This window comes from Sciurus vulgaris, assembly GCF_902686455.1.
Source record: "Sciurus vulgaris genome assembly, chromosome: 15".
Lineage (NCBI taxonomy): Eukaryota > Metazoa > Chordata > Mammalia > Rodentia > Sciuridae > Sciurus > Sciurus vulgaris.
The window spans coordinates 9,951,362-9,963,011 of NC_136476.1; positions in this window are offsets into that span (position 1 = coordinate 9,951,362).

Consider the following 11,650-nt stretch of genomic DNA (forward strand, 5'->3'; position numbering starts at 1 on the left):
TCCTTCTGCCTCAGCCTCCAAAATCTCTGGGATTACAGGCATGTACCACCATGCCCAGCACAATAATCATGTTTTTTTTTTTAAGTTGGATATTTTTTTAAAAAGTGAGGTGAAGATAGGCCTAGCAACCACCAAAAAACCCTGAAGATCCAGGGTCACAAGTCTGCAGCCTGTGATAGCTGTGTCTCCCAAGGCCCTTCCTCCTCTATTCTGCCAAAGCTACATGCTTCATCGGGCGCTAACATGTCGTCCTGCAATTAGAATTCTAGGTCAGTGTTTTCACTGACAAGTGATGCTGCAGGTGGGAGATTACCAAAAAATTCTATTCAACTTGCATTAGATCCAGTTATTCTTCTCTGGATTTGCATAATCATTCAAAGTTCACAGCAGATCTTGGCAAGGTGCAGATTGCATTTTGTGGAGGGAGAAGAGGTAGTTAGAGGGACAGAGTGTAGTGTACATTTGTTTCCCAAACTCACAGAGCTGGAAGGAATCTTGGAACGTCATCTAGAATCATCTACCCACACATTCTGACAGCCAACCTCTCCCAGCATTGTCCTGAGGCAATGAGGAGGGAAAATTACATTCCCTGTAAATCAGCACAAAGCTGTTCCCAGATGACTGGCCAAAGATTTGAGAAGAGGTTCACAGAACTGAGAAACAAGATGAGAGAATTTTTTTAAATAATGCTATTTTTATGGACTCTGTACATCCCAGCATCCTATCACTTGTATCATTTAAATCAAACTCTCAAGTAAAAGAATGACTTAATGGCCCCAAGTTGGTCCCTCTCGAATCTCTAAACAGAAATAACTTTCCTTAGAGAACTAAAATTAATTAATGAATCCTAACCATATGTACTGACCATGTAGAATTCAGGAGCCAATAAGGAAACTGCATCAATTCTAAACTTCAGTTTACAGATCAAAGAAAACTACCAAGTGTCCCAATGAATAGCAAAAGCACTGGAATCCACTCTCAAACAATATGGGATCATTTTCACATATCAAAATAAGAAGCATTTTCAGTATGTCTTGTGTTTGTGTGTGTGTGTGTGTGTGTGTACACCCACACGTACACGCATGTGCATTGGGTTTTAGCTGTTTGTTACTAAATTGTCAAATTTACATCACAAATCCCCGGAGCAACTACTTCACTTTTTGAAATATCCCCAGGGGATAAATTGATGCTGAGCCTGTCTTTCCCTGTGTGGCTTCACAGGTATGTCTTCTGCAACTTACTGGTAACATATTTTTTCCATTTCATAGAAAAGAAAGGTAAAACCAAATCAAGGATTTTCTTTCTTTTTCTTTTATTTTAGCAGTGCTGGGGATCAAACCCAGGGGCTCACACCTGCTAGCTAAGCACTCCACTACTGAGATACTTCCCCAGCCCCAAAATTGAGGATTTGTCCAGGATGACCAAGATTCTGGTCATTGAACTAAGAAAAGGACACCAAACTACTATATTTCCTTTCTAGAGAATACAATCCTTTGTGTTATGCACACTGCCCTATTTTTAAAAGTGATTTAAAGGTGAGTAAAGACATTTAAATTCTCCCAAGAAGGAGCCATCTCAGAGAGGTACAAACTGAACCTGAACAATCAGATAAGATCTAGAAAATGAAGGGCATGAGCAAGGGAAGCCGATTGCACAAGCCTGTGCCCTGCCCTGCCCTGCCACCTGGAGATGCTACGCTCCCTCAAAAAATGCTGCATCTCTTCCAGTAGGAAGACTGGACTTCATTCCTGTGGATTCTTACTGGTGAAGTCCTCTTATCCTGCCAGCCCTGGATTTGATATATGGTATCTTGCATAGCCTTGGCTAAAGGTTTTTCATTTTTATCTGTAGATCTAGGGCTCTTTTCACGTGTTCCTCACCAAGTTAGCTATTGCCATTGGCTTGGTCTTCAATCTTTCTGTAACTGCTGAGTGTCACAGGGAAATGTTTAACCATCCTTCCGCTGTGGCTCAGAGGAGAAGCTATTGCAATAAAAACAAAAGATCCAGTAGTTGATAGATTCTCTACTTTTTGCAATAAAAACAGAAGATCCAGTAGTTGATAGATTCTCTATTTTTTGCAATAAAAACAGAAGATCCAGTAGTTGATAGATTGTTTCTCTACTTTTTGAACGTTCTCATGCAGCTTTGGTTTCTAAAGAAACCTCTGATGCTTTGCCTTTGCTTTCCTAGGTCTCTTTACCTAGGAAAAATGTTAATAGCATTTGTTGTTTTAAAAAAAAAATTGGTACTGGTGATAAAACCCAGAGCTCCTTCCCTAACCCTTATTTATTTATTTATTTATTTATTTATTTATTTATTTATTCTGAGACAGGGTGTTGCCGAATTGCTTAGGGTCTCCCAGAGATGCTGAGGCTGGCCTCAGACTTGAGATTCTCCTGCCTCTCAGGTTGCTGGGAATACAAGTGTGCACCACAGCATCCAGCCTTTTTTGAGGGGGGCAGTGGTGTACGGGGTTTGAACTCAGGGGCACTCGACCACTGAGCCACATCCTCAGCACTATGTGGTATATTTTTATTTAGAGACAGGGTCTTTCTGAGTTGCTAAGGGCCTCACTAAGTTGCTGGGGCTGGCCTTGAACTTGTGATCTTCCTGCCTCAGCCTTCCAAGCCACTGGGATCACAGGCCTGCAGCCCCAGGTCCAGCAGCATCATGCCATATTTAAATGTTCAAATATTACAAAACCTCAGAGTGTAGTCATTGACCATCCAACGCTCCAGGACAATTTTAGTTTATATTTACATATGTTTATGTTTAAAAAAATCAAACATAAAACTTGCATTGAAACTTTACTTGTCTTTCACCTTCTGGTAACTCTACCACTAACAAATTTTATGGGCTCTTTTGTATCTTTCTAGAGTTTCTTTAGCAAATACAAATACATATTTGTTCCATCCTTACCACAGAATGTAGCATACTATATGCACTGCTTTGTGTCTTGTTTTTTTTTTAACATTGCAAATATTAAGCATATTTTGATTTTTCTGATTTAAGAAAAAACAAATTAGGAACCAAATGCACACATACCTGTAAGTGCATGTGGGTGCACACAAACAAGCACAGTTTTCTATTTTTCTTTTTGATCTTACTAAACAAGATAAAGTATTTGAACCTATCATTATTTAACAAATTCCACTGCATGGATCTTACAAAGAAATAAACCAGTGAGGGAAAAAATCTATTTCTGATATAACAGTTTTGGATAGAAGATGCTATCTGATAGATGGCAGCAGAAGGTTGGGGCAGATGACCCCAAGTAAGAGACAGAACTGCCCAGGGACATCTCTTGCTTATTCAGAAGACACTGTGAGACTCAGTTGTCTTTAGAATCAACCCAAGTCCAGGAGGCATCTTCTCTGGGCATTCCCACTTTTTGATTCAGAAATCACAGCATTCCAAGAGACAGCAAGTAAAAACTTTTTTCTTCTTTACTATTAAATATAGTATCAATACAAATAAAATGATCAGCCTCTGAAAGTTAAGACTTTCACAGTAAAAACAGTCCCAGGCTCCAGAACTGGTCAAGGTAGCCAGCCTTGGAGTTTGTTCTGGTTTTGGTTTTGGTGTTGGAGTTTGAATCCAGGGTCTTGCACATGCTAAGTACACGCTGTACCACTGAGCTACATCCCCATGCCTAAGCTTGGGTTTTGCTAAATAGTTCAGTAGAGCTTCTAAAAGCACAATTGTTTCAAGAAATCCTGACCCATTTTGTTATCTCTCCCAACTTAAAATTAAAAATTCACATGTCAACCAATGACAATCTTTTAAAATTTCTTTTAAGTATATTTTTTAGTTGTAGATTGACACAATAGCTTTATTTATTTAGTATTTTGTGGTGCTGAGAATTGAACCCAGTGCCTCAAACATGCAAGGCAAGTAGTGCCCTACCACTGAGCTTCAGCCCCAGTCCTAAAATTTCTTTTGACATCCCACCATACACACACATTTCAAAGGAACAAGCAAGCACATTTTTCAGAAGGACTTAGTCCTTTGAAAAGACACCCCGTTATTTTCCTTCATCACAACACACAAGGTATTTTTTTATTTGTTCTGATTAGTTCAAGATATTTCTTGATTAAAGAAATCCTGGTATAGTTTGCTTAAGAACAAATAATCTTAGTCTCTTAAACAGCTCTTAGGTTGCTATTTTGGGGGAACTCAGACCTACACAGGGAATTTTTCCAGTGTCTTCCATAATAGTAACCCAAACCACTTTTCAAACAGTAGAACCAAATTTTCTGGCTCCATCCCCCTTCTATCTTTGGCTACTTCTATCTTGGGTAACTGTATCCAGTCTTGGAATATCCCCAAGACCATTTGACAATTCTTTTGCCTTTTCTTTACCCTACTCTGCCAATACATTACTGTGATTTCTTTATTAAATTTCTGGGTGTTCAATTTAACTAGGGAGATATAGGGTATGCAGTTTTTCCCTGTCTTTGTTCCTCTGACCAACCCAGGAAGAACAAATGTTAAACCCTGCTAAAGAAGTGAGCAAGAAATTGGAGAATATCATGCTACGTGAGATAAGCCAATCTCAAAAAACCAAAGGACGAATGATCTCGCTGATAAGTGGATGATGACACATAATGGGGGGTGGGAGGGGTTAGGGTTAGAGTTAGGGTTGGGGGGGCAAGAATGGAGGAAGGAAGGACTGTATAGAGGGAAAAGAGGGGTGGGAGGGGTGAGGGGAAGGGAAAAAATAACAAAATGAATCAAACAACATTACCCTATGTAAATTTATGATTACACAAATGGCACGCCTTTACTCCATGTACAGAGAAACAACATGTATCCCATTTGTTTATAATAAAAAAAAAAGAAAGAAAGAAAAAGTGAGCAAGAATTGAGCAAAAAACTGAAGGCAGAGGTGGAGTAAAACCTAAGAAAAGACTCAAAAGAATAATCAGATTGACACTGGGGTATTTGAAAGAATATAAAAGCAAAAAGTGCCCCTTTAGATATTATTGTCTAACCTCTCATTTTACATAGGATTTGAAAGTAACTCACCCGAAATCAATGGCCCATTAATGGTGGAAGTAGAAACTGGCGCTCCCTTCTTTGTTCAATGTTCAAACGACCTTTTCCTGCCATTTCTGGTTTTCTCGTGAAGGGAAGGCAATAGCCTAATTGGATGGCCACTCCATCCTCAGAAGAGCACCTCCTTCCCTCTGTAGGAATGCTAGGCAGCCTGTGCTTGATGCCCTGAGCTTCAACCCTGGAATCTTTTAATTGAAAGTGACAGAAATCCAGCTCCAGGTTAGGGCTGTAGCTCAGTGGTAGAATCCTTGCCTATCATATGATAGACTCCGGGTTCAATCCCAAGTACCAAAAAAGAAATGAAAAGAAAAGAAATCCAACTCCCACCTAGGTTAGCAGAAGAGAAATGAATCCATTCACAGGACCTAGACGCAAACCTGAGTGGGAAACAAAAAGCCAGATGCTGTGAGGTGTGCATCTGTGGATGTCTTTCTTTCCTATCTTTGCTTCTGCCACATATAACTTCATTCACTCAAACTGGCATTCACCTCAAGTCTATGACCATTCGCAGTGACTGTGACACCTTTGTAACTAGAGTAAAGACTCCCTTCTCTTGTTTCTAGGTTGGAAATCACCTCAGAAGGACTTCAATGCATTTGGGTCACATACCCGCTCCTGCACTCTGAGATTCAGAATATGTTAGTCACCTTTTCATTAATGTAACCAAAATACCCAACAAGAACAACTTACTGGAGGAAAAGTTTTATTTTGGCTCACAGTTTCAGAGGTTCAGTCCATGGTGGGCTGACTCCATTGCTGCGGGACCAAGATGAGGCAGAACCTCATGTCAGAAGGGCGTGGTGGAGGACTGCTGCTTCACTCACTGCAGCCAGCAGAGGAGGAGGAAGAGGCCACAGGGAAGGCGAACCATTCCAGTGACCCACCTCCTTCATTCACACCCCACCTGCTTACAGTTACAACCCAGTCAGTCCATTCAAACTGGGTTGGACAGATTAAGTTACAGCTCTCATGATATCATAATCATCTCACCTCGGAATATTCCTGCATTAACATAGAAATTTGGAGGAGGCACCTAATATCCAAACCATAACGCAGAGCAATGCAATTGGCAGCATCCAATGAACCATAATACCAGAGTGAGGCGAGAGTAGTTCAAGCCCAAATGGCAATATTCTTAGCAGAAGAGAAGCAGAAGGCTGAGAAGGTAAACACGATATATCAACCTTGCCCTCCCCGCCCCTTTACACAGCTCTGCCCACTGACACATCTCAATTTTTGTCAACATTCAGAATCTTGAGATGTTTGGAGGATATGAACTGCCTCCCAGACATTCCCAAGTCACTATTCACAAAGGAAGTCCTCTTAGAATGAGGTACCAGTCCACTGAAATTCATGTTTCAATAGAAAATGAACGACTCCCATTTTATCTCAAACCAAAGTGTGAGGCGAGGTTACAAAAACAAAAAGATTTTATTTTAAAATCGGTAATCCATTGTGGCTCTGAACTGCATATGACCTTATATGGCTAGACTCAGAAGACCATACATCATTGGAAATATCATTCAAGAACATTTCGTCTATCCCAGAGTTTTGGTAAAAAATACAACAACAAAATCATTCTTGGACTTTCTGCCCTGTCATCTCAGATTGAATTCCTGAGATTTAGTATTTTCATTTTTCTGACTTGGACAACTCAAAAAGAATAAATATCTCACTCCTCCCTTTGTTAAAAAAAAAATACTACAGAATTGTTTGTTCAGCAAAAATTTTAGTAGCACATCAGTTCCATTTATGAGTTTGTCACAAAGATTTTTAGCCATAGGATTCCAGAGTTCCCAACATCTCACTTGTCTCAAATTATATGAAGGCAAGGCAACCCAGACATTCAATGTTCTTCCCTCCAGGAGTAGAGATCCATATGTTGGCTGAATAATATCCCATATGCTACATTTGGTTAATCTATTCATCCCTCAGGGTACACTCGGGTTGCTTCCATCTTGGCCTTTTGGAAATAATTCTGCTATGAACATGGGTGTATGAATAGCTCTTCAGGACCTTGCTTTCAGTTCTTCCAGTTATATGTCCAGAAATGTGATTGCTGGATCATATGGTAATAGCATTCTTAATTTGTCAAGAAGCTTCTGTACCATTTTCCATAGTGGCTGTACTGTTTTGCATTCCCAAAAGTAGTGTATAAAGATTCCAATTTCTTTATATCCTTGCCAGCCCTTGTTATTTTCTATTTTATTTTACTTTTTTTTTATAGTAACCATTCTAATGGGTGTGAAGTGGTTTCCCCAGGATTTTTAACTAGAACTAAAGAAGTCTTTCTATGACAGAAGCTATACTATGGAGGCAAACTCTAGAGTCAACTGTCATATTTTTCCACATGTGAAGGAAGACATGTGTGTTGAACTTTTAGGATACTACTTACTCCTACTCTGTTCCCTCCAAAATTCTGAGTGCACTGAAATGTCTTCACAGAGGCCCAAAAGGCACTAAAAGAATCAGAATAGTAGCTCCAGCATTTTTTTTTTTTAATTATAGGCATTGAACCCAGGGGCACTTAACCACTGAGCCACATCCCCAGCCCTTTGTATTATTTTTTATTTTGAGACAGGGTCTTGCTAAGTTGTTCAGGACCTCGCTAAGTTGCTGAGGCTGGCCTCATACTCCCAGTCCTCCTGCTTCAGCCTCCTGAGCTACTGGAATTACAGGCATGCACTCTACATTTCTTTTTTTTTTTTTTTTTTACTTGTAGTGTAGCTTGTTCTCTTTTTTTAATTTATTTTTATTGTAAACTAATGGGATACATGTTGTTTCTCTGTACATGGAGTAAAGGCGTACCATTTGTATACTCATACAGTTACATAGGGTAATGCTGTTTGATTCATTCTGTTATTTTTTTCCCTTTACATTTTTTTTTAATGAAGTCAGATTTTTTGTATCTTGTATTTTTTATTTTATTTTATTTTATTTATTTTTTTTATTTTTGAAATTGGGTCTTGCTAAATTGCTGAGGCTGGCCTCGTACTCCCAATTTTCCAACCCCAGCTTCCCAAGTAACTGGGATTACAGGTATATGCCACCACATTCAGCTTATATTTGTTTTTTAAAACTTATTTTTAGCTGGTATGTAGAAACATAAAAATGTCCATATTAAAGGGATATGATGTGAGGTTTTGATACCTGTACACATTGTGCAATATTTAAATCAGGTTAAACTTCTTGCTTCTATCTGAACTTCAGCACTTTTCCAGGTGGATTGGACACCAGGACTGGAAGACAACTTCATTCCTGTCATTCTTCTTCCCCAATAAATGAATTTATTCAGGAGGCAATGGTAGGTCTGCTATGCCCTACCTTATGACAGAGGCAGAGAAGGTCCTGGTGAATTTACAATAGAAAAAGCCTAAGACCAGAGGGAAGACTGCATGCTGCCCAGGGACAGGCGAGATCCAAAACAGAATCAGAGGGAGCCATGCCTGCATAGTAAGCCTTTTGCTAATCTCACCAGGCTGTATACGTCACCTCATTCACCTTTGGTCTAGGAGAAAGAAGGGAATCTACAAGAAGAGCAAAGCTGAATCCCCAGAGCCTCTGAGAAACGGATGTTCACCTTAATGGACTTGGGCTGACACGGGAAGGGAATATGTCTCTCTGCTGCCTCTTCATACAGCTCAGCACAGCACAGATCCAGCTCTTCTTTATGGAAGAGTGCTGCCTGCGTGGGAGTATTTCAGGATTCTTTCAGGAATCCTTCTGAGGTCATTGATGAGACCTGAAAGCCCTGAAACAAGCCTGAAGAGAACACTGGGTGAATTTACGCAAGGCTGTACATGCTCTGTCCTAAACATTCACTTTCCATTCTAATTGGAATTAGATGAAATCTTAGGGTGGTTTTAATTTGCATTTCTCTAATTACTAGGGTTGATGAGCACTTTTTCATATATTTGATCTAACTCCAATTAGAATGGCTATTATCAAGAACACAAGAAATAATAAATGTTGGCATGGATGTGGGGAAAAAGGCACACTCATACATTGCTGGTGGAGTTGCAAATTGGTGCAGCCACTTTGGAAAGCAGTGTGGAGATTCCTTAGAAAACTTGGAATGGACCCACCATTTGACCTAGCTATCCCATTCCTCGGTTTATACCCAAAGGACTGTAGCATACTACAGTGATGCAGCCACATCAGTGTTCACAGCTGCTCAATTCACAATAGCCAGATTGTGGAACCAACCTAGATGCCCTTCAACTGATGAATGGATAAAGAAACTGTGGTATATATACACAATGGAATATTTCTCAGCCACGAAGAAGAATAAAATTACAGCATTTGCTGGTAAATGAAGTTGGAAAATATCATGCTAAGTGAAATAGGCCAAGCCCATAAAACCAAAGGCCAAATGTTTTCTCTGATAAGTGGATGATGATATATGATGAGCGGGGGTGGCAAGGGGAAAGAGAAGAATGAAGGAACTTTGGATGGTGTAGAGGAAAATGGGGTGGGAGGGGGTGGGGGACGGAAAGATAATAGAATGAAACAGACAGTATTCCTATGTATATATATATATGATTACATGAAGGGTGTGAATCTACCATAGAAAAGTTGTACCCCATTGATGTACAATGAATCAAAATGCAGTCTGTAAAAAAAAAAAAATTTAGTTAAAAAAAATTCACTTTCTGATCCGTTTTTCCCAGGTATGATGTTCAATAGAACTCACTGGAGATTACGCAATAAACTCAGATGAATCCATAAAACTACTCCAAATAACAAATATCAGCAATATTAAAATTTCCTGATTTGAACCATATGAAATATTTCACATTATTCAAGGAGGTATTAAAGTCTAAAAAATATGTGAAAAATTAAAAGTTCCTTTTTCTTGGAGGTGAAAGTCTAAAAAAATTTAAAGCACAGGTGGAGTTCTAAAAAAATTTTAAATTTTTAAAATTTCCTGTTCAATTTCTATAAGTGCAGGGTCAGTGAGAGGGGTTCTCATTTAGAGATGGAGGTAGAGTCTGGCTTCTTTGGCACCTGCAGTCATGCAGAAGAATCTTTCAGCTTCTGGCTCTTCTGGAAATCAGTGTCTTGACCAGCAGTCTGACGTCCAGCACTAGCAGATATAACTGGAGAATCCAGTCGTATAAGGCAGCGCTGCTGGCACAGGTCCAGGACTGGCTGAGGGCTGTCTTGCTGGGGAAGTGGCTCTGGTCAGGAGCTGCTGCTGCTCAAAACCATTAAAAATAAACCCACTTCTAAGAGGTGTTTCTGCCCGATTTGAGGTAAGATTCTGCCAGGACTAGCAAGCACTGTGCCTCTTCCACACAGAACTCTGAAGTCCCTGAAGAAATGAAGCAGTTTCCCATTTCCCCCAGATCCTGTCCTCACAGAAGGCCCCTGGTACCTAAGCTTGTAGGGCCACTCCAGGCTCAGATGACAAAGGGCCACATTCTCCATCCCAAAGCCAAGGGTACAAGACTTCCCCCTTAGAAAGGGTGAGATGTAATAGACAATTGGAAAAGGATCTTCTTTATTTTTATTTATTTTATTTACTTACTTATGTCGCCCAGGCTGGCCCAGAACTCCTAGGCTCAAGCAATCCTCCTTCCCAAGTACCTAGGACTACAGCCACTGTATCCAGCTTAGCAAAGAACATTTTATTGTAGAGAACAATCATGAGTCTTAAGTTGATCCAACATGAACATGAAAAAACCCTAAGCAATCAGAATCATTGTGAATTATATGGAAGGATTTAACTCAGGTTAAATGGTAAGTTCTAACATGGTCCATATTATTTTTGTGGTACTGGGTATTGAACTCAGGAGTATTCTACCTCTGAACTATATCCACAGTCCTTTTTATTGTATTTTGAGACAGGGTCTCAGTTGCTGAGGCCGACCTTGAAATTTTGATCCTCCTGTGTCAGCCTCTCAAGTAGCTTGAGCTACCACACCCAGCATAACATGGTCATTGTTAAAAAAGCAATCACTTCGAAGGGATGGCAAAATTATGGGCAGTCAAGGGCCTTAGACCTGAAGTTCTATTTTATCTTAAAGTAAGAGATCTAAAATGTTAATCCCTAATAAAAGATTCAGGGTAAATCTACTCTTACTAGCGAGAGAAAACATCAGATTGTGTCTTGTCTATTATACTCAACATCTAGACCTTAAAGACTATGGACTTCATTCTAAGATAAAATGATTTCAGCAAAAAAGTTAATTTAAATTTTTTAATATTTAAATATTTGTTTATTTATTTTTGTGATACTGGGGATTGAAACCAGGGCCTACTAAGCTATATCCTCAGTCCTTTTTTTTTTTTTTGGATCTCACTAAGGGTCTCACCAAGTTGTCCCAGTTGGCCTTGAACTTATGACCCTCCTGCTTTGGCCTCTCAAAGGAAAGGGATTATAGGGGTTTGCCACAGCACCCAGCTAATGTTTAATTTTTTGAAAAACAAAAATAAAGGGGCAAGGCATAGTGGTACACCCCTGTAATCCCAGCAGCTCTGGTGGCTGAGACAAGAGAACTGAGAGTTCAAAGCCAGTCTCAGCTAGTGAGGTCCTAAGCAACTTAGCGAAACCCTGTCTCTAAATAAAAAATAAAAATAAATTAAAA